Genomic DNA, 20,431 nt, shown 5'->3' with positions numbered 1-20,431 from the left:
AAAGCGATGCTGGTGCTCTGGAGACCAGACCGAGTATGGTCAACATGAATCTGGAGGGGACACAAGTGTGATGCTTGTGTCCAGGTGTGAGATCAGGGTGTCATACAGGTTGTCAGTGTGAATAACGCCAACCCAAGGACAGCGACTGGACTTGAGGTCAGGGGCCAGGGGTCGGGGGAAGCAAAAGAAGCCAGCCATAAAGTTGGAACATTCTCTGGGGCTTCAGGGCCTCGGTACCCTAGCCTGGCTTCATAGTTTAAGCTGGCAACATTCCTGAGTCCCTTCATATGTGTGTTTAGGAAAGAGGAAAAAAGATGGTCTTATTTAAGGGTTATTGAAGTGGAAATGAAGTAGGAGAATACTTGTAAGAATACTAATTAATTAAGGAAAAATGGCATGGGAAAACATTGTTGAAAAACTCCATGAAGTGGAAAAATAGCCTCCTCTTCCCCAACCCTGACCGAGTCCCACTTTCCAAGGCATAACCACTTTTAATATCACTTCAGAACCCAGACGTGCTATTGGAGAAGGAAATACAAGGTTTTGCTGCCTCAAAGAGAATGGTTCAAATAACAGAACTGACCGGATCCTCTTTAATTTCTTCTGTGCTTTCTGTGTTCCTTTTCAGTCTTACTTAGTTGCTGCTGTTTCTCATATTTTAAGTTCTCATTTTTCTTGTATTCTTCTTAAAATTTGGAGTAGTTTTTTAAGATGAGGTGCATAAGAGTTAAACCTCAAGTCCTTGCCTTTCAGAAATGTCTTTATCTCCCATTTGATTGTCATTTCTTTGAATGTAACTTATTTTTATACTCTGGACACTTGGAGGGTTTGCTTTTTGTCTTTGGAGCTCTGACTTTTCACCAGGGTGTGTCTGGGTAAGCAGACACCCTGTTTGGTAGTTAGTAGACTCTTTAAAATCTGTGTGTTTTGGCTGTCCTTCTGGAGCTCAGGGGCAGATTTGTTTTATTATTTCTTCCCTTTTATGAGCTGTGTTTTTAAATCTGCTTTGTGTTTGCTCTCTCTCGCTTTTATTTACCCTTTTTTAAAATAGCTGTTTATTCTTAATTTTTATAGACATGATATCCTCTTGAATCTCTCTGAGCATGCTAATTAGAATTTTTTAAAAGTTCTCATCTAATTCCTGAAATAGCACACATTTCCTTTGGGTCATGTTTTACCAGAAGTCTATCTTGGCCTGCTTTTTTTGTTTTGTTGGGTTTCCTCAGATGTCATTTGGGGTTGTTCACAGCTAACATGAGTGACTAGGTTAGTTGTGACTAGTTACTAGGTTACTAGGTAACTAGTAACTACTAGGTGAGTGACTAGGTTATCTAGACTAGGCAGTTGGTGTAGTTTTCTTCTGGAGTTGAATAGGTCTTACTAGGTGTTTACATTTTTATTATGGAATATCCATAAAAAAGTGTATATTATGTGTGTACCAAATTTAAGGAAGAATAGTAAATTGTCTATGATCTGGTTTAAGAACTAAAACCTTTAAGTATCCCTGCAGGCCTGGTGGGCCTGTCCTGTTACGTTCACCTCACCCTTCCATGTAACCATCATCCTGAATTTCCTTACGCAGTCCCTGTTTTTGCTTTATTCTTTGTATATAGTCCAAGCAAAACAGTATTTAGTTTTTGGTTTTTTTTTTTAACTTTTATTTGCATTTATTTTGGGGGCATTTATTCCCAGGCCATAAGTTTTTGTTTCTTCAGTTTCTTCTGGGATATCTTTTTCCTTCTGTGCAACCTCCTCTTCTGGCTTAGGAACAATCTGTTCTTTTTCAGTAAGGATCATCTCAATATGACAGGGAGAGCTCATGTAGGGGTTGATCCAACCGTGAGCTCTGTAAGTCCTGCGCCGCATCTTGGGGGCTTTGTTCACCTGGATGTGCTCAGTGCCCAGAGAAGCTACATCCAAGCCCTTAAGTTCAGCATGACTCTCTGCATTGTTGAGCATGGGCAGTAAAATCTCAGCACTCTTTTTGGGCCGCCGACCCTGCGTCCAGCCCCAGTTTGGCCTGTGCACACCCACCAGCTCCACCGCTGTAACGACAGAATGGCACACATTGCTTCTTTAAAGTGACATCCTGCAGATACTTGGTGGCTTTGCGGATATGCATACCCATTACGGCCTGGGCAGTTCCACGAGTGTTCTTAAAGTGAACACGAAGATTTGAACCTCTTGATTTGCATGATTTTGTGGGGTTGTCTGGGTCAAGTGAATAGCCCACCATTTTTAGGGTCGCTAGGAGTTGGACATGACTGAGCGACTTCACTTTCACTTTTCACTTTCATGCATTGGAGAAGGAAATGGCAACCCACTCCAGTGTTCTTGCCTGGAGAATCCCAGGGATGGGGGAGCCTGGTGGGCTGCCGTCTGTGGGGTCACACAGAGTCGGACACGACTGAAGCGACTTAGCAGCAGCAGCATTCCGTGGCATGAATTCATCTCAATTTATTAGTTAATTCACCAATTGGCATGTATTTTAGTTGGTTCTAGTTTTTTCTGTTGGGAATGTCATTGTTATGAACATTCCTCCATATGTCTTCTACATTTAAATATATATATATATATATATTTTAAACCTTTAGTCATGGATTTTCAGATCATATATAAAAGTCTAGAATGAAACAGAACAAAATCTCTGGATAGGAAACTCAGTGATTAAAAACTTTTATAAACTTGGTATTTTCCATAGTTCCTTAAATGGCCTTAATTTTATGTTCTGGAATTAAGAAAAAAAAAACAATTTGACATACATGGCTATTTTTCTTTGAAAAATGCAGAAAAGAGTAAGAACTAATAAGAGAAACTTGCATTAATAAATGTGGAAAGAATCAGTGCAACTTTGATGTGTTAACTATGATTTTTTTGCAAGCTTAATGACTTTATAGAATCATTAACAATACCATCAAGTAAGTCTATTTGTAGGTACTTCTAGGCTTGAATTATAGCTTTTCTGTCAAGTTTGTATCTTTTAAACTTCTTTTCTGTTATTTTCCTTTTTATATACCATCAGTGACTCATGTTTCCTTTGTTAGCATCATGTAGGTAGGATAAAGGAGACCTACCAAAAACTTTTGCTAAGGACAAAGAATACTTTTAAAGCATTGAAATAATTTAAGAAATTTATTATAGGTTAATTGAACTTTTGCATTGTGAATTTTGGGGGTTTTGTTTTGGTTTTAGTGCTAAGGTTTCTCAGATTAAGACATGCCAGGCTTTGATAATGATTTTGGACACTGACTAAATTACAGAGACTTACTTAGGATAACAGTTTTCCTATATGGCGTCACTGCTGCTGCTGCTGCTGCTCAGTTGCTTCAGTCGTGTCCGACTCTCTGTGACCCCATAGAGGGCAGCCCACCAGGCTCCCCGGTCCCTGGGATTCTCCAGGCAAGAACACTGGAGCGGGTTGCCATTTCCTTCTCCAGTGCATCAAAGTGAAAAGTGAAAGTGAAAGGGAAGTCGTGTCCGACTCTTAGCGACCCCATGGACTGCAGCCCACCAGGTTCCTCCGTCCATGGGATTTTCCAGACAAGAGTACTGGAGTGGGGTGCCATTGCCTTCTCCGATGGCGTCACTGACTCAGAGCAAATTGAGGCATTCAAAACAGCTGACCACAGAGCTTGGGAAATTTGTATTCAATTTTCATTGATTCACAATAGAACTGATAAACTTGGCCTCAGACATAATGAGAAATCCATTTTAATTAATTAATGTGGTTGAAGTATAGTTGATTTACAGTGTTGTGCCAATCTCTGCTGTACAGCACAGTGACTCAGTTATATACATACATGCATTCTTTTTTAATATTCTTTTCCACTATGATTTATCACAGGATATTGAGTATGGTTCCCTGTGCTATACATTAGGGCTTTGTGGTTTGTCCATTCTAAATGTAATCGTTTGCGTCTACACTCCCAGTCCATCCTTCTCCCTCCCTCACTCCCCCTTGGCAGCTACAAGTCTGTTCTTTTTCTGTTTTGTAGATAGGTTCATTTATGCCATATTTTAGATTCCACATATAAGTAATATCATGCGGTATTCATCCTTCAAGGAGAAATCCATTTCAGATACCTCTGCACTTTGTGGAACAGTTTTGTTTGACTTTCGTTTAATGATGCATCCATCTCTGACAAATGTCACTCACAGGCCTCTGGAGTTTTCTAAGGCAACTATCATTCTTTGAGTGTTTCCTGAAGTTCAAAACGTGGTAATACGTCCATTTATTATGGGAGTTGGTTGAGAATTTCTGATGATCACTGTGGTATTAAAATTGGATAATGGAATTTGCTTGATGTAAGCAGTTTTCCACAGTTGGTTTATGAAAGAACCTAAACCTCACTTTTGGAGGAATCCCAGACATCACTTGTACCACCTCTTTGCAGCAACATGTATTGTACAAACTTGAGAAGAATTGGCTATAATGCCAGTTTTATTTCAGGAAGGCCAAGCTTCAGAGTTGAGATGGATGAAGAAAGTTTCTTGATAATAGTTCAGTCTTATGTATGGTTCAGCAGATGAGAAAGTAAAAATTGGGGTTGTTGCAGCAACCCACTTAATGTCCATGTTAACTTCTAAAATGTGAGCGAGCGCTTTATTTCTTACATCATCTCCTTTTCATATTTCACCAAACAGAATCTCATGATCTTTCTGTGCCCTCCCATGGCAAAACTGTTAGAGATTTTATTTTGGTCTTGGTGAGTGTATCCTTGCCGGGAAAATCCTGTGGACAGACGCGCCTGGCAGGCTATAGTCCGTGGAGTCACAAAGATTCAGACATGACTGAATGGCAGAGCGTGAGTGTTTATAGAGCAATGTTAGTTTCCCCCATACAGAACGTTATTCTCTTATTTATTGATTAGTCCCATCTTAATAAGATTTAGAGAGTCTGGAGGAAAAGGTGGGGAGAAAATGACCCAAATATTAGTATTCAATATTTTTGTTATTTTTAGGATAAGTTAGTAAGTGAAAGGGATCCACTTGTACTTGGTTTACATGAGAATCAAAATCCCTGAAAGTGCTTAGGGTGTTAAAAATAGTTGTAATTCCGGTTTGAAATTTGCATCATTGCAGTATAAAAGCTGAACTGATGTACTTAGAGTTGGTGGGGAATTTTTTTTTTAATCCCTGGTCACAGACAGCTTCTGTTTGGAGAACAGAGAAAAGCAGACTAAGAGAAATACAAATACAAATGTTTAATCCTGTATTGTAGCTTACTGTAGCATTTCTTATTCCCTTAACTTTTGGACTAGACTTCTACCAGAATTCTGGGAACTTGAGTAGTATGCCTGATTGCCAGCTCTGTGACCTTTTTAGATTTTGAACTTTCTGGAATTCTTTGTACTGTCTGTAGTATGCAGTGTGGGAAGGTCACACACACACACAATTAGGACAAGCTAGAAAATATCATAAATAAAATAGTAAAAGCTACAGTTGTTTTGGGATTCATAAATGTGTTTAAGAAGTTCATTTTGTCATCTTTGTAGATGTGTATTTCAGTAACAGGTTTTCATCTCTTCATTTTCCTTTGTAAAAGAAAAAGGTTTGATATTCCTGAGTTACCACCATCTAAAATCTACTGATTTGCTCTGATCTGTGCTGTGTATGGAGTGTTACATTCCTGCCCACGTCTGATGTGAAAGGAGAGAGACAGACAGCACAGTGGTGACTGACTCAGAGAGATGTAAATGATCTTATTATGCTTGAGCTACAGCCACACCTAGAAACCTTGACAATAACAGGCCTGTGTTTGATATGCCTTACTTGTTAAATCCTGTCCGGATTTTAGTATGTCACATGTGTGTTCATCAGCAAAGCTGAATGATGCTAGAACAATTGCAAGGCTTTAATCAGACTCATGATTACCCTGTTTCTCACTTTGGCCATACAACGAAAACGAAACACATAGCCAAGACACATTTCTAGTTGTTTCTGGTATTGTTGGTTCTGGTTCAGTGGTTTCAGTGCTACAGATCCTACACCAAGAGAGATTTTCATGGGTAAATTCATTAAGGTTAACATAATTTCGGTGTCTGTGGCAAGCTGTTAATTTTTTTTAAAAAACTTTCCCCTCATTATATAAATAATACATGCTTAATTTTAAAAAAGGAAACTAAAGAAAATGAATGTTTTCTTAAACGCAACATCTGAATATAAACACTAATGCTATTTAAGTTAATTTCCTTCCTGTCACTTCTATTTAGGTATCTTTTTAAAAATTGAGGTAACATAAAAAAACAACAAAAAAATTGAGGTAACATAGTAAATTCAATTTAACCTAAAAAAACCCCTATTTTGAACATTTCCTATTTCATCATTCTTTAAAGACATGACTGAGTAATAGTCCATGGGTTTGGATATTACCATAATATTTGAATATTCACCTACTGTTAGAATTATAGGTAACTTTCAATTTTTCTACAGTAAATGCTTTCAAAGTAAACTTTAAAATTGAATTATAAGAAGAACTTCCTTGGTGGTCCAGTGGTTAAGACGCCAGGCTTTCATAATAAATGATAATGCATTATTTGAGATAATAAAGGACTATTTTAATTAGGAAAAATAAAAGACTGTGCTTCCAGTGCAGGGCACACAGGTTCGATCTCTAGTCAGAGAACTAATATCCCATATGCCATAGTGCCCCTTGATCTTGGTTCTGAATCGTATGCCAGAACCAAGATCCCATAGCACAGTGTGGCGCAAAGATTAAAAAGAAAAAGAATTATAACAAATACAAAAAAAGAGTCCAAATAATAAGCATGTGGGGCTTCCCCGGTGGATCTGTGGTAAAGAATCTGCCTACCAATGCAGGAGATAGAGGTTTTATTCCTGGCTCGAGAAGATTCACCCTGAGTAGGAAATGGCAACCAGCTCCAGTATTCTTGCCTGGGAAATCCCATGGATAGAGGAGTCCGGTGGGCTGCAGTCCACGGCGGGCTGCAGTCCATGGGGTCACAAAGTTGGACGCAACTGAGCCAGCTGAGCCCAGAGAGAGCACAGAATAAACATATAGTTTAGAGAATTTGTAGCGAACATTACCAGCATCCAGAAGTTGTGCCCCTTCCCAGTTATTGCCTCCCCAGAGTTAACCACTACTTGTTATCATTGATTGGTTTTGCCTGTTATGAATTGTACACAAATGGAGTCATATGTATGTTCTCCTTAGTGTCTGGCTTCTGTTGCACAGCATTGTGTCTGTGCATTTCGTCCATGTTGTTACATGGCAGTAGCTGATTTTTAAAAAAAAATTCTTTCTTTCTTTTTGGTTGTACTGGGTCTTCGTTGCTGTGTGGGCTCTTCTCTCGTTGCGGTGAGTGGGGCTCCTGTGTAGTTGCTTGCTGTGTGCGGGCTTCTCACTGTGGTGGCTTCTCTTCCAGCGCAGGCTGTAGGGTGTGCCGGCTTCAGTGGTTGTGGCTTGTGGGCTACAGAGCGCAGGCTCAGTAGTTGTGGCGCACAGGCTTAGTTGCTCCAGGGCATGTGGGGTCTTCTTGGATCAGGGATTGAATCCATGTCTCCTGCATTGGCAGGTGAGTTCTGCTGTTTGTGGACATTTGGTTTGTTTCCACTTTTGGCTCTTCTAGATGTTCATCTATATGTCTTTTGGTGCCATATATTAAATATATACCCGATAGTGGAAATGCTTGGTCATAGAGTTCACGTTCAGTTTCATAGATATTATCCGACGGTTTCCCAAAGTGATTATACCAAATTCCCATCGGCAACGTATGAGACTTCCATTTGCTCCTATACTTATCAGGCTTGGTTATTGTTAGTTTTCTTATTTTTTAACCATTTTACTAGATACATAGTAGCAGTATTTCCTAGTGGTTTTCATTTACATTTCCTTGAGGTCTAGTGAGCACCTTTCCTAAAAGGCCTTTTGAATATGCTCTTCTGTGAAGTGCTTGTTCATATGTTTTGGAAGTTTCAAAATTGTGTTTACCTTCTTCTTAGTAATTTGTAGGCATTCTTTATATATACTGAGGATGAGTTCTTTGTTACACACACTGCAAATGTCTTTTCGCTGTGCTTTGATGTTTTACTCTTTTAATGGTCTCTCTTGATTACACAGTAAACTTTTAAAAATTGACAGTGTTATTTTGGTAAAAATGTAGACACATGGTATCTTGCCACAGGTCACTTACTTGGCGGACAGTGCATAAACAGAAAATAAACTTAGAAGTTCTGTTATTGTTAGCTTTGTCCAGCATAAGGGCCATGGTTTGCCTTTCCAGCAGTGCCAGCTCTCTTACAGATAAATATGGGCCCTTCATTGCAGGAGGGAACCAGCTGAGCCTGTAAATGGATCACTGAAATTTCTCTCTAACCCTGGGAGACCACTAAAAGCTCCGTCCCTGGTGATATTAGCTTAGTAGAATCATGTATTTATACTAAGTATTGTACATACAAGTTAATGCTTAAATGGTACAGAGTGGCGTAAGATCTTGATATGTTTTAATCTATCTGTTTAAAAAGTAGGGTTTGCATAAAAGAGTAAAAGTTGACTTTACTTTTCTCCAGAGTTAGAAGAAAATAAGAGCTGCAAACCAAAAGTTAAAAACATAGGTACTGAGGACAAAAAGACAGGAAGTATTATTTACTTGGTTAAGAACTCAGGTTGGAATTCTAGCTCTTCTGTTAACTAGTTTTGGCGTGTTATTTAGTGTCCTTCAACTTCAGTTTCCTCGTATTTGAAATGCAGGTAATAGTGAATCCACCTGATAAGGTTTTTTTTGTGAAAATTAAACGATATAACTAATGGCAGGTGTCTGTGTTTAATAGTGCAAGCTCAGTAAATGTTTATTTACTATTATTAGGAAGTAAAGGCTAAAAAAGAAGGTTAAAAACATCTATTTATTTGTAAGGACAAACTGCATTTACAGATGCTTTTGGCAAACCAGAATTTTTAAGAGAGCTAGAATAAAAAAAGATACAGGTAATCCTAAAGTTTTATAAATTCACATATTCAAAAATTGTTTTATTCCAGTTTTCTACTTTTGGGTTCAGAGTCATATCTGAATTTGAAACTGCCTCCTCTGTTTAAGCTTTTGTCCTCTGCAGGTAACTCTTCTAAATAGCATTTGGCTGTAGACATCAGAAGTTCAGTTTATATAGCTTATTAACCACTTCACTTAAAAAAAAAATCAATTTTTAAAAACCACATAATACTTGCATTGTTTTTTAAAAAGTTTTTTTTTTTTTGCTAAAAAATTAATTTCCCTCTAAAAATACAGCTGTCATTTTCTGTGTTAAATGTCCTCTCATTCCTTTGGAGGACAATATCCTAGAAAGAATTAATCTTCTTCAAGATGGAGGTGGGGACTCCCCTGGTGGTCCAGTGGTTGCCTTCCAGTGCAGGGGTGCAGGTTTGATCCCTGGTCAGGAAGCTAAGATCCCACATAGTGAAAGTGTTAGTTGCCTGGTGGTGTCCAGCTCTTTGTGACCCCATGGACTACATAGCCTGCCAGGCTCCTCTGTCCATGGAATTCTCCAGGCAAGAATACTGGAGTGCGTTGCCAGTGGCTAAAAAACCAAAAGCATAAAACAAGCAACAATGTGACAAATTCAATAAAAGACTTTAAAAAAAGACAACACAACAGCCTTAAAAAAAAAAAAAGACATATCATTGTGTCCTAGTTAAGAATTCATTCTGTCCTTTCTGTGATTCGAGATTCCAAAAAGAAAACAAGATATATCTATAATATCGTATAAAAACAAGATAACTGGAGACTAGGTAAATTTTAAAATATTTTTTTCTGCTGTGAATTTCTAAATGAACAACAGGAAAGAAGAAACTTCATGAATATTATTCTCTATTGTTATGGACTGTCCAGATTAGTGCTTCATAAAGTTTTTTTTTATTATGGAATTTCTCATTTACAAGAGTAGAGAGACTAGTATAACAAATCCCTATGTACCCATCACCTAGTTTAACAATGATCAGTTTATGATCAGTCTATTTCATTTATAATCCTCTTGTCTTCCCCCTCCCCATACTATTTTAAATCCTAGCTGTTTTTGTTCATAAATATTTTATTCATAATATTTTGTTCATGAATATTTGTTCATTTTGTTCATAAATCTTTTAGTACATATCTCTAGGGAAAAAAAACCTTAAATAGAAAAATAAAAAGACTTAACAAAACCGAAAAAAGAAAAACAAACCCATTATACCCTGATCATCTTAAAAAATAATCTTAGTTTCCCCAAGTATTCAGATACGTGTTCAGAATTTCCCCAATTGACCCACTGATTTTTCTTTGTCTGTTATAAACTGTTTGGATTGGGTAGATCGTGCTTTTTCCCTGCGGGGCCTCGTTCATGTTCTCATGTGCTGTATTTGGACATTGTATTTCAGGTGTGGATGTTTTATAACACTAGGATTTGAAGGTAGGGGACTAGCGCAAGTTTAAGAGTCAACACCAATGTATGAGTTAGTAGACCGGTCTTGGTTCAATTATTTGAACATGAGGACGGTAATCAGGGCAAATTGGCCAATAGACAGCTGACTTCTTCCTTACATTTCACAAAGGAGTCTCTTCTGCCTCCCTCCTTCCCTGGATGTGTTCAATCTAAATCTAAAGTATTTTATGCTCTCCTGTTTTAAACTTTATCCTTACCTGTATTTGGGTCCTTGCCTCATTGTATCATAATTAACTTTCTACTTGTTTTTCTTCCATATCTGAATGTAAACTCCTTGAGGGCAGGTACTTCCTTGTTTACAGTTAACAATTCCAGTACCTAGCATAATTTAGAGTTAGTGCTTAATAAGTTTTGTGGAACTATAACTAGGTTTTCCTTATTAATATTAATTGTTATAATTTATTACAAGATTTAGATCTGTTATAATATTTACCTCTTTGTATTAAAATAAGTCATGATGACTGAAAATTTTCTATGTTGGCCATTGCCCTTGGCTTTTTACATGAATTTTCTCTAATCCTTACAGTAACTAATGGATGGAGAGAATCCCCATTTTATATTTGAGGAAACTGAAGCTCAAGCGGTTTATTTAAAGGCTGTACGTGTCCATGCCTCAGGCTATTAAGCCAGTGCTTTCCCCATTACATCACATCCCCTAAAAGGGTTGATGTGTCTGTGTTGGGGAGAGACTGATACGAAACTGAGGATACTGCCTTTGCCTCCTGAAATAGTATTCAAAAAGAGTGGGCAGGACCCAGTCAGAGGTCAGTTATCAAGAAGGCTGTGTACAAAGTTTCCATGAAGGGACTAGGGAGATAGGATATAGACCAGGAAATAAATTGGGAGAGTCAGGGCAGGAAAAGCTGCTTTAGGCTGGAAGGGCTGGAGTAAATAGGTTGGAGAGGCACAGATAGAGAATGGAGAAGGTACAGGCACATCACTGTCTGGTTTGAGGCAAATCTCACAAACGTGGAGTTCTTTAGCGCAAGTCCCCTTAAAGCACAGTTCTTGTTGGGCTAGGGGTGGGTCCTCTTAGAAAAACTGAACAAAGCCTGGGAGCCAGGAACCAGGGAAGCCTAATTAATATTCTAAGCTGATTTTATGGTGCCTGACGTGTACTTAATATGGGCCTTTGAATCAGTGATGAATTTACCTCTGATCTTTTAGAGTTGCCGACATGGAAGAGATGCTGAGAACACTGTCATTTCGTAAAAATACATTTTATGTTCAATCGGCAATGTTCAAAAGGGAAAAAAATAGCTCAGTTTGAGATTTGGGGCAGAAGATTGGGAGAAATACTGAGAAAGGGAAGGGAAGTCCTCTCATATTTGGGACTAAAAAGAAAGAAGGGGCAAGATAAAGTTAATGAAGTTAATGGCATGGTACTTGGTTGTCAATATAATTAAATTCGATAAATCCCTATTAATGTCCAAGATGGGCTTCCCATGTTGCGCTAGTGGTAAAGAACCTGCTTGCCAATGCAGGAGACGTAAGAACCTTGGGTTTGGTCCCTGGATCAGGGAGATTCCCTGGATGAGGGCATGGCAACCAGTACTCTTGCCTGGACAGTCCTATGGACAGAGGAGCCTGGAGGGCTACAGTCCACAGGGTCGCAAAGAGTCAGACACGACTGAAGTGACTTAGCACGCATAACAGTGTGCCAAGACAGTGTGCCAGGTCCTGTGCAAGGCTAGGGGCACATTAGATTAGCTCCCTCTTTGGGAACCCCCAGTCTCAACTAGAAGAAGACACACACAGCAGTTGACAACCCCTATCAAATGGCAACCCTCACAAATGGTGCTGTTGTGAGAAATACCAGGAATGTTCTGTATTAGTTAGAGTTAGGTTCAGCTGAGATAGATAGGAAGCCCAAATTAGTAGTGACTTAATGTGAGATAGAAGTTTGCTTCCCTCTCAGGTAACTGCTTGCTTAGGTGGCCTGGGGCTTGTGTGGTGTTTCATGGTGTTAGAGTATCCATGTTAGTGTTCCACCATGCATGTGCCCAGCTTCGTAGTCTGAGATGGAGCCTCTTCTTTCAGGCAGTGGGATGGGGAAAGGAATGAAGAGGAGGCATAGACCTGTCTCATAAAGAAGGTCCATGGACACTTGGGCTTACATTACATCGGTGAGAGCTTCATTATGTAACCCCTGTTGTTAGCTAAAGACAGGGGTCCTACCCACGTGCTTGGCTAAAAATAAGAGTTCCCTAACTTAGATGAGGAGGGTGAATTGTGCAGAATAACTAACAGGCTCTGTCCCTGGAACCAAGTTTTACCTTTTGGAGAAAACAATGCTCAACCTGAGACTTGAAGATAATGGGAGATAGCCAAGTGGACAAGATGAAGGAAGACAGAAGGAGGCATGGGAACGGAAGAGACATTGGCCGTTCATGGAACTTCAGGTCTGAGGTGTGAGTCAGCATCGGCTAGGTAAAGGGGAGTGGCCTTAGGTGAGCCTGAAGAATCAGTAAGAGCATGTGTGTCATTTTAATGAGTTTGTATTTCATTTTGTAGTAGGTGAGAGCCCTTGAAGAATTTTAAGCAAAGGAGCGACTTGCTGAAATTTCTGTTAGAAGGGTAGCCCATGTTATTTAAAAGATAGATTTTGGGTATGGACTTGAGTTTGAGTAAACTCTGGGAGTTGGTGATGGAGAAGGAGGCCTGGCGTGCTGCAGTCCATGGGGTCACAGAGAGTGGGACACGACTGACGGACTGAACTGAACTGAAGCTCCTTTTAGCTCCAAGACTACTTACAGTGGTCTAAGGGAGAGCTACTAGTGGTCTAGTTTTAGTTCTTAAAGCCTGGGAAAATGTTTCTTCTTTGTCCTTCCCTCCCTCCCTTCCTCCATCCCTTTCTTTCTTTCTTTTTTTTTCTTTTTTGTTCCTCAGTTTAAAAATATCCCATAGATCGAGGAGCCTGACAGGCTACCATTCACGGGGTCTCAAAAGAGTTGGACATGACTTAGCGACTAAACACATAAGTACCTACACAACAGTCTTGATTTTGCCTTTGGTCAGTAAAGCCTAAAATATTTCCTTTCTGACCCTTTAAGAAAAAGTTTGCTAACCTCTATTTATCATGCAAGATATATGTAATACTTTGCATGTCTTTCATACTAGAAAAGCTTCTTAAGGACAAGGACTGAATCTTGTTTATTTTTCTGTTCCTGTGGTCTAGGAAAATACTTGGTATATGGAATCCGCGTGCAATGCAGGAGACCCCGGTTCGTTTCCTGGGTCAGACAGATCCTCTGGAGAAGGGATAGGCTGCCCACTCCAGTATTATTGGGCTTCCCTTGTGACTCAGCTGGTAAAGAATCCGCTTGCAATACGGGACACCTGCGTTCAATCCTTGGGTTGGGAAGATTCCCCTGAGGACGGGCAAGGCTACCCGCTCCAGTATTCTGGCCTAGAGAATTCCATGAACTGTATAGTCCATGGGGTTGCAAAGAGTTGGACACGACTGAGTGACTTCATGTGTGGTCTAGGAGAATACTTGGTGTATGGTTTAGGGGTTCAGTGAACTATTTTGGGTGGACAAATAGTGTCACACAAAGTTATTTTAAAATTACAATTTACTTTTATAATATCTTGGCTTTTTTGCTTTACCTAGTTACATTTTGCATACAAGTATGAATTATGTAAATTTCAGAATTTCTTTACACTTTTAAAAAAAGACTTACAGAATATACTTATGGAACACCTTTTTAATAGAAAAATCAGAGTACAGATAAAGGAAGATTTATTGAGGAATTTACTGAGAAGAAAAGCAGGATCCCCCCTCGTGATTTCACAGTTCTTCTATGGAAAAGATCTGAGTACAGTGGGACATAGTGGGCTGCTGTGCATCTGTCAGCTTTGTTTCCACTCTGTACTGATTCCATCATCTTACCCTGTCCTAGGCCAGCCAGATGTGCTTCCTGTCTCAAACAAGATGAAAACAGTTCATTGTGTATGCATACTTGTGCAAATAGGCACAGATAGCAAAAGTTAGTCCTGCCCTTTAGGAAATACCACAGACTAGTATTAAATGAGAGGCAGCGTGGTTTACTGCAGGGTTGGCATATAGTTTTAGATACTTACTCCTTCCTGTCAATTGGAGGTGCGTGTTGTGGAGAATTCTGAGATCGTGCCTAAGATCACTGGATAGATACATCTGCTTTTGTTGCAGGAAGAGGACACGTATGTCTCACCTTCAGGTATCTCCAGCCCTTATTTTTAGGCAAGTTATTTTGTTCTTCAGGAGTCTCAGTTTTCTTATTTGGAAAATGAGTTCAGTAATACCTTCTTCACATACTTGTTAGGATTAAATAGAGTGATGCATGTAAAGCATTTTACATGCCAGTAAAATTATCTGCCAGTGTTTTGCAGATACTAGGTGCCTAACAAGTGTCGGCTCTCAAATAGGGATACTTCCGAACCAAGAATGATCCCATCTTGGCCGTGTGTGTCAGTTTTCAGGGGCTAATGTAGCAGGCAGTGGAGAATGAATCTTTAAATGAGGTGTTGCTTTTGAACTTACAACTGATTTTATGTATAAATAATTTAGAAATGCATTATTTACAAAACAATTAAAAAAGATGCCACTTCCTGTTTGTCTTTATTCCCCACTTTACTGAAGCTGCTTATTCAAAGGTTAACAGTTTACCTTGCCTTTTTTTACTCCCCTCCCCCATTGAGGTTCGTGGCACTGTTAACCACGAACTTAGTTGAAGCCCTTTCATTTCTTGGCTGTAGAGAAAACAGCACTTTCTAAACAATTTCACTCCCTTTTGGGGGAGGAAGGGAGTGTCCTTTTTATAGAAAGGACAAACTTGTATGTTTAACCATTGATTATTAATTTGTTTGGTAGTTAAAATTAAAGTTTGGCTCAAAAGATTGAAAGATATCTAGGAAGTAATAATTTCCCAGTGTAATTTAATGATGACTGTACAACACTAGACAAGAATCACTTAAGAACGCTTAATGGGGATATTAATTGGTACCATCTTTTTTAGAAGGTAATTTGGCAGTAGCTCAGAGCAGGGTTAATATCCTGTAACTTGGGGTATAGCAGTTGCATGTCTAGCAGTCTATTGCACAAAAATGGCAACAAGGACAGTAAAAATATATATTGTAAAATGTTAATCTAAGTATCAATATTGCTTTAAGAGCAAAAGTGGGAAACAAACTAGAAAAATAGTGAAATTGTGGCTCATCTTTACTCTTCATTCTTTAAAAAAAAATGAGTTATACATGTACTGAGCTAAGAAATGTCTGATAAGTGAAAATAATCAGGCTGTGACACGTATGTATAACAGAATTTCAGTTTTGTTTAAAAGAGTGTACATATTAAATGTTCGTATAAGCATAGAAAAACACTTTAATCTTAATGGTAATTTACTTTGGAATTGGGCTTAGAGAGACCGAGTAAGGAACTTTCTCTTCTTACTGTGGTGGATAATTATGGATGACTTTTGCATTTATTGTGTGCCCTTTACAGTGATTTTCAAATAAAGCAACCTTAAGAGAAAAGAAAATTAATGGAGAACAGTAAGGCGGGGCACAGATGCAACTAGCTACTCATAAAAAAGATGCCCTTTAAAATTCTGTGTATTTATATGCATACTCCTGTATATGTGTACATAAATTTATGCAAACAGCGTTAGTGCAGTTGGACATTCAATTAAGCTACAAGATGCATTGTACTACTCGCATTTTGAAGTGGAAGACACGAAGAAGTGTTTTTCAAACATCACAGTGTACAGGAATAGTTCTTCAGTTCTTTAAGAAGTGACTGGATTTGTTCTGGAAATGTGTAATTTTCTAGTGTGGCAGTAATATATGTTCAGGTTTCCTCAATGCAAGTTACAGCTTGTTCATGTCTCTTAGTTAAAGTTTAAATTTTATGATAATTAACCAACTGCATGATGACCTTTGAAACAGAGCAAAGAAAGTACTCCAGAGCAATGAAACTCTCAGTGCAGCCACTCCAGTTTGGACTGTAAATTGGAATTCTCTTCCACTGAGCGAGTCAGAGATGAGAGTTGGGGCTCTTAAAGAAGCTGTATGGTTAGTTGTTTATGATTCCCAGTTTAAATTTATTTTATAGTAATCTTTATATGTAGAAATATTTAGCTTATGTCTCTGTGCTCTTAATTTTGTTTCCTTCTGAATAATTTTTAAAGAATTGAATCTTGTGACCTGTTCCTTTTTTAATATGGAAATTTAAGATCTGCATGTAACAAAGGAGAAGTCCTGTTCCAGATATAATAATCAAAATGCCTAGTTGTATCAGATTTGGGGATTTCCTTCCCTTCCCTTAAGTGTCACTGGCAATTTTAGATTTTATAGAGACTCTTCAGTTTGCAGGTATCAAGGCTTCTATTTTCCTCCTTCAGTCCCCCGTCAGCCCTCTGAATAGCAGCCGTATGCTGTGTTAGTTCTTTGCCTAGTAAAGGCAAAGGAGATGCCTAGAAACTGTGAATTTTGTTTGTTAGGCCTGACTAGTTTTGTGTGTAATGGATAACATTTAAGTTTTTAAATTTTTGATGAGATTGCCTGGGTTTTAAATTTGGGATTAATAGTGGTGTATTTGTAGGACCAACTTTTTTTTTTTTAATTGGAATATAATTATTTTACAGTGTTAGTTTCTGTTGTACAGCATCGTGAATCAGCCACGTGTATACATGTATCCCCTCTCTCTTGAGTCTCCGTCCCATCCTCCCATTCCACCCCTTTAGGTCGTCACAGAGCACCAAGCTAAGCTTCCTCCAGCTTGCTTTTTGAGACTTGAAGTTCCTTGCAGATTTGGCCAGTTTCTTCATTGATTTTTTTCTTTTTTCCTCCATTCATCTTTTTCATGAGACTGTGACATTCATAAGTGAATCAAGAAATTGAACTACTCAGAATCTACGTATGACTATTTCATGAGAGAAATCTACTCAGAAAGAACAAGTAACCTCTAAAATATTCTTTATAATCATTACTATATTACTAGGTCTATAAAAGTTTACCATATTCTAGGATTTCTGAGGGGAATGGTCTGGATAACCTAGCAGGTTTCTCCATCTCTCATGATTCATTTTACCTTAGTGAAAAATTGCCTTAAACATGAGGAAATGAGTAGAGTCTGGTTCTCCCAGATTTGTTTTGGCTGTGCTGGTTCTTTGTTGCTGCGCGGGCTTTTCTTCAGTTACTACGAGCGGGGGCTGCCCTCCAGTTGTGGCGCACGGGCTTCTCGTTGCGGTGGCTTCTCTAGTTGCTGAGCGCGAGCTGTAGGCTGCATGGGCTTCAGTAGGCTGCGTGGGCTTCCAGAGTGCCTGGCTCCCAGGCTCTAGAGCGCAGACTCAGTAGTTGTGGCGCATGGGCTTAAGTTGCTGTCAGCGTGTGAGATCTTTCCTCATCAGGGACTGAACCTGTGTCTCCCACATCAGCCGGCGGATTCTCCACCACTGAACCACCAGGGAATCCCCGAACCAGATCCTAAACCGTGCTGCTTCTGTGGGAAAGGAGTGGTTTGTCAGGCAGTGCTTACTGGGACTGTTAATCTATAGGCAGCACATTGGCCAAGTTTGTGCAGTTGGTAAACACTGCGTAGGCCGGCAACAGGTGCTGCCTACACACTTCTCAAAGCAAGTGACAAATTGCTGTTTTCCTAGGGGTTCCATTTAGCTACAAATTTAAGGTTTATCAGTAGTGTTTTCAAAACACAGTATATTGAGGACTAGATTCTGTCATGTCTTTGTTTTGAAGTCTGTAGTCAAAGCAGCTTACATAATGTATATATTAACAATCAGTTCTATTTATTGAATACCTACCTGCTTTGTGCCAGACACTGTGCTGAGTGCTCTATTTATATTATTTCTGTGAAAACCTTGCAAGATAGGTATTGTTATTTTCATTTACGTATGAGGAATTAGACACTTGGGCCTTTTGTCAAGCTTCCTTTTGGTCAACTTTTGTATTCTTTATCTCTCTCTCTTTTAATAACAGTGTTGGTGGTGGTGGTTTAGTCGCTAAGTCGTGTCTGGCTCTTGCGACCCCATGGACAGTAGCCTGCCAGGCTCCTCTGTCTATGGGATTCTCTAGGCAAGAGTACTGGAGTGGGTTGCCATTTCCTTCTCCAGAGGATCTTCCCAACCCAGGAATCGAACCCAGGTCTTCTGCATTGCAGGCAGATTCTTTACCAACTGAGCTATAAGGGAAGCTCCCAGTGTTATTGAGATATAATTTTGTTCTTGTTGTTTAGTCACTAAGTCATGTCCAACTCTTTGCAACTCCATTGACTGTAGCCTGCCAGGTTCCTCTCTCCATAGGATTTCCCAGGCAAGAATACTGGAGTGGGTTGCCATTTCCTTCTGCGGGGGATCTTCTTGACCCAGGGATTGAACTCATCTCCTGCATCTCCTGCCACCGGCAGACAATTTCTTCACCACTGAGCCACCAGGGAAGCCCTGGTGATGTAACTTACATGGAGATGTAATTTACATGCCCCCAAAATTCACACTTTTAAAGTAATTATACAATTAATTTAATGCTATTTACTGTTTTTACACAGTTGTGCAATCTTCAGCATTGTCTAATTTTAAGGTAGTTTCAGCATTCCATAAAGAAACCCCAAACCATTAAAAATCATTTCCCGTTTCCCTCTTGCCTTGCTCTGGGCAATCACCAAACTTTTTTTTTGTCTTTATGGATTTGCTTATTGTGGAATTTTCATATAAATGAAATAATAGTATGTGGCCTTTTGTGACTTCTGTCACTTATGCTTTTTTTTTTCCCCCCAAAATATGTATTAATTTTTGGCTGTGCTGGGTCTTCGTTGCTGTGTGGACTTTTCTCTAGTTGAGGGGAGCAGTGGCTGCTCTCTAGTTGTGGTACACAGGCTTCTCATTGCGGTGGCTTCTCCTCTTGTGGAGTACAGGCTCTAGGGCGCTTAGGCTTCAGCAGTTGGGGCGCATGGGCTTTGTTGCTCCTTCCTCTGCCACATGTGGGATCTTTCTGGATCAGAGATTGAACCTGCATCTTCTGCATTGGCAGGCGAATTCTTTACCATTGAGCCACCAGGGAAGCCCATGCGTTTTCTTTTTAAGGTATCAAATATTACATCAGTCAGGGAGTTGATTCAAAAGAATAAAGCAATAAAAATGTGATAGTAATCCTTTTATTATTATTGAGTAATGTGGTATTTTGAATGTACATTAATAGATTTCCCAGATGACTGATACTTAACCATAAGCACATTTTAAGAGCAGAATCTATTTAAATTTGAGTCATGGATGATGGCAATCAACCTAAATTGCATGACATATTTCTCTAATTTCTTAAACATAGCAGCATAGTTTAACCTTTTATTAATAACCTGGGGTTCATTATTTTGAATGTCTCTTGCCCTGTACTGTATATTACTGTGCTGTCTTCGGGGATTGGATGTGTGAAAATCTGTTCATCTCTGTACTGAATGACTTCTGATTGTTTTGCTTTTCTGCTACTTCTGTGTGAGATCAGTTCACTTACTTTAGATTTGAATTTGGTTAAATGTTTCCCGATACTGAGCAATGCATACTCATTGGAAAAGTGAAAAATCACAGCTATGCAAAAACAAGATGAAAAACTACCCATGTACGTTCCACAGAGCAAATTATTGTTAGTATTTTGTTATATATCCCTAAAGTCAGACACACACGCACAGAGCCACACATGCACAGGGATATATTCGTGTATGTAAGAACTTAATATAGTTTTACATCTATGTCTTTTTCTTCCTTTTTATCTTTTTGCCAAATGGAATCATACTCTTTTGTAATCTGCTTAGTAGATACTTGTATAGGCAATCAGGGATGCGGAAATAAATCTACTAATAGATATAACACTGGGGTTTTTTTGGGGGGAGGTGGGTGTGGGGCAGAGTGGTAAGTTCTATTGAAAGGACACTTAATAATCTGTTCTTCAGAATCATTTTCGGTAATTGCACGCTGTTTCATAGTATGCTTATAACATATTTAACCCGTCCCCCATT

At 39.1% G+C, this 20,431-nt stretch overlaps 1 protein-coding gene and 1 pseudogene across 3 annotated transcripts in view; one reads left to right on the top strand and one right to left on the bottom strand.

The window, feature by feature from the left end:
* Positions 1-20,431, top strand: part of DIP2B (disco interacting protein 2 homolog B) — a 229,478-nt gene that overhangs the window by 24,186 nt on the left and 184,861 nt on the right. The gene's annotated exons all lie outside the window — the stretch shown is intronic.
* On the bottom strand, positions 1,683-2,236 carry LOC132345264 (large ribosomal subunit protein uL22-like; annotated as a pseudogene).

Source organism: Bos taurus, chromosome 5 (genome assembly GCF_002263795.3).
Source record: "Bos taurus isolate L1 Dominette 01449 registration number 42190680 breed Hereford chromosome 5, ARS-UCD2.0, whole genome shotgun sequence".
In the NCBI taxonomy this organism is placed as follows: Eukaryota; Metazoa; Chordata; class Mammalia; order Artiodactyla; family Bovidae; genus Bos; species Bos taurus.
Note: the sequence above shows the minus strand (reverse complement) of the source record. Positions and strands in the feature narration are given on the sequence as shown.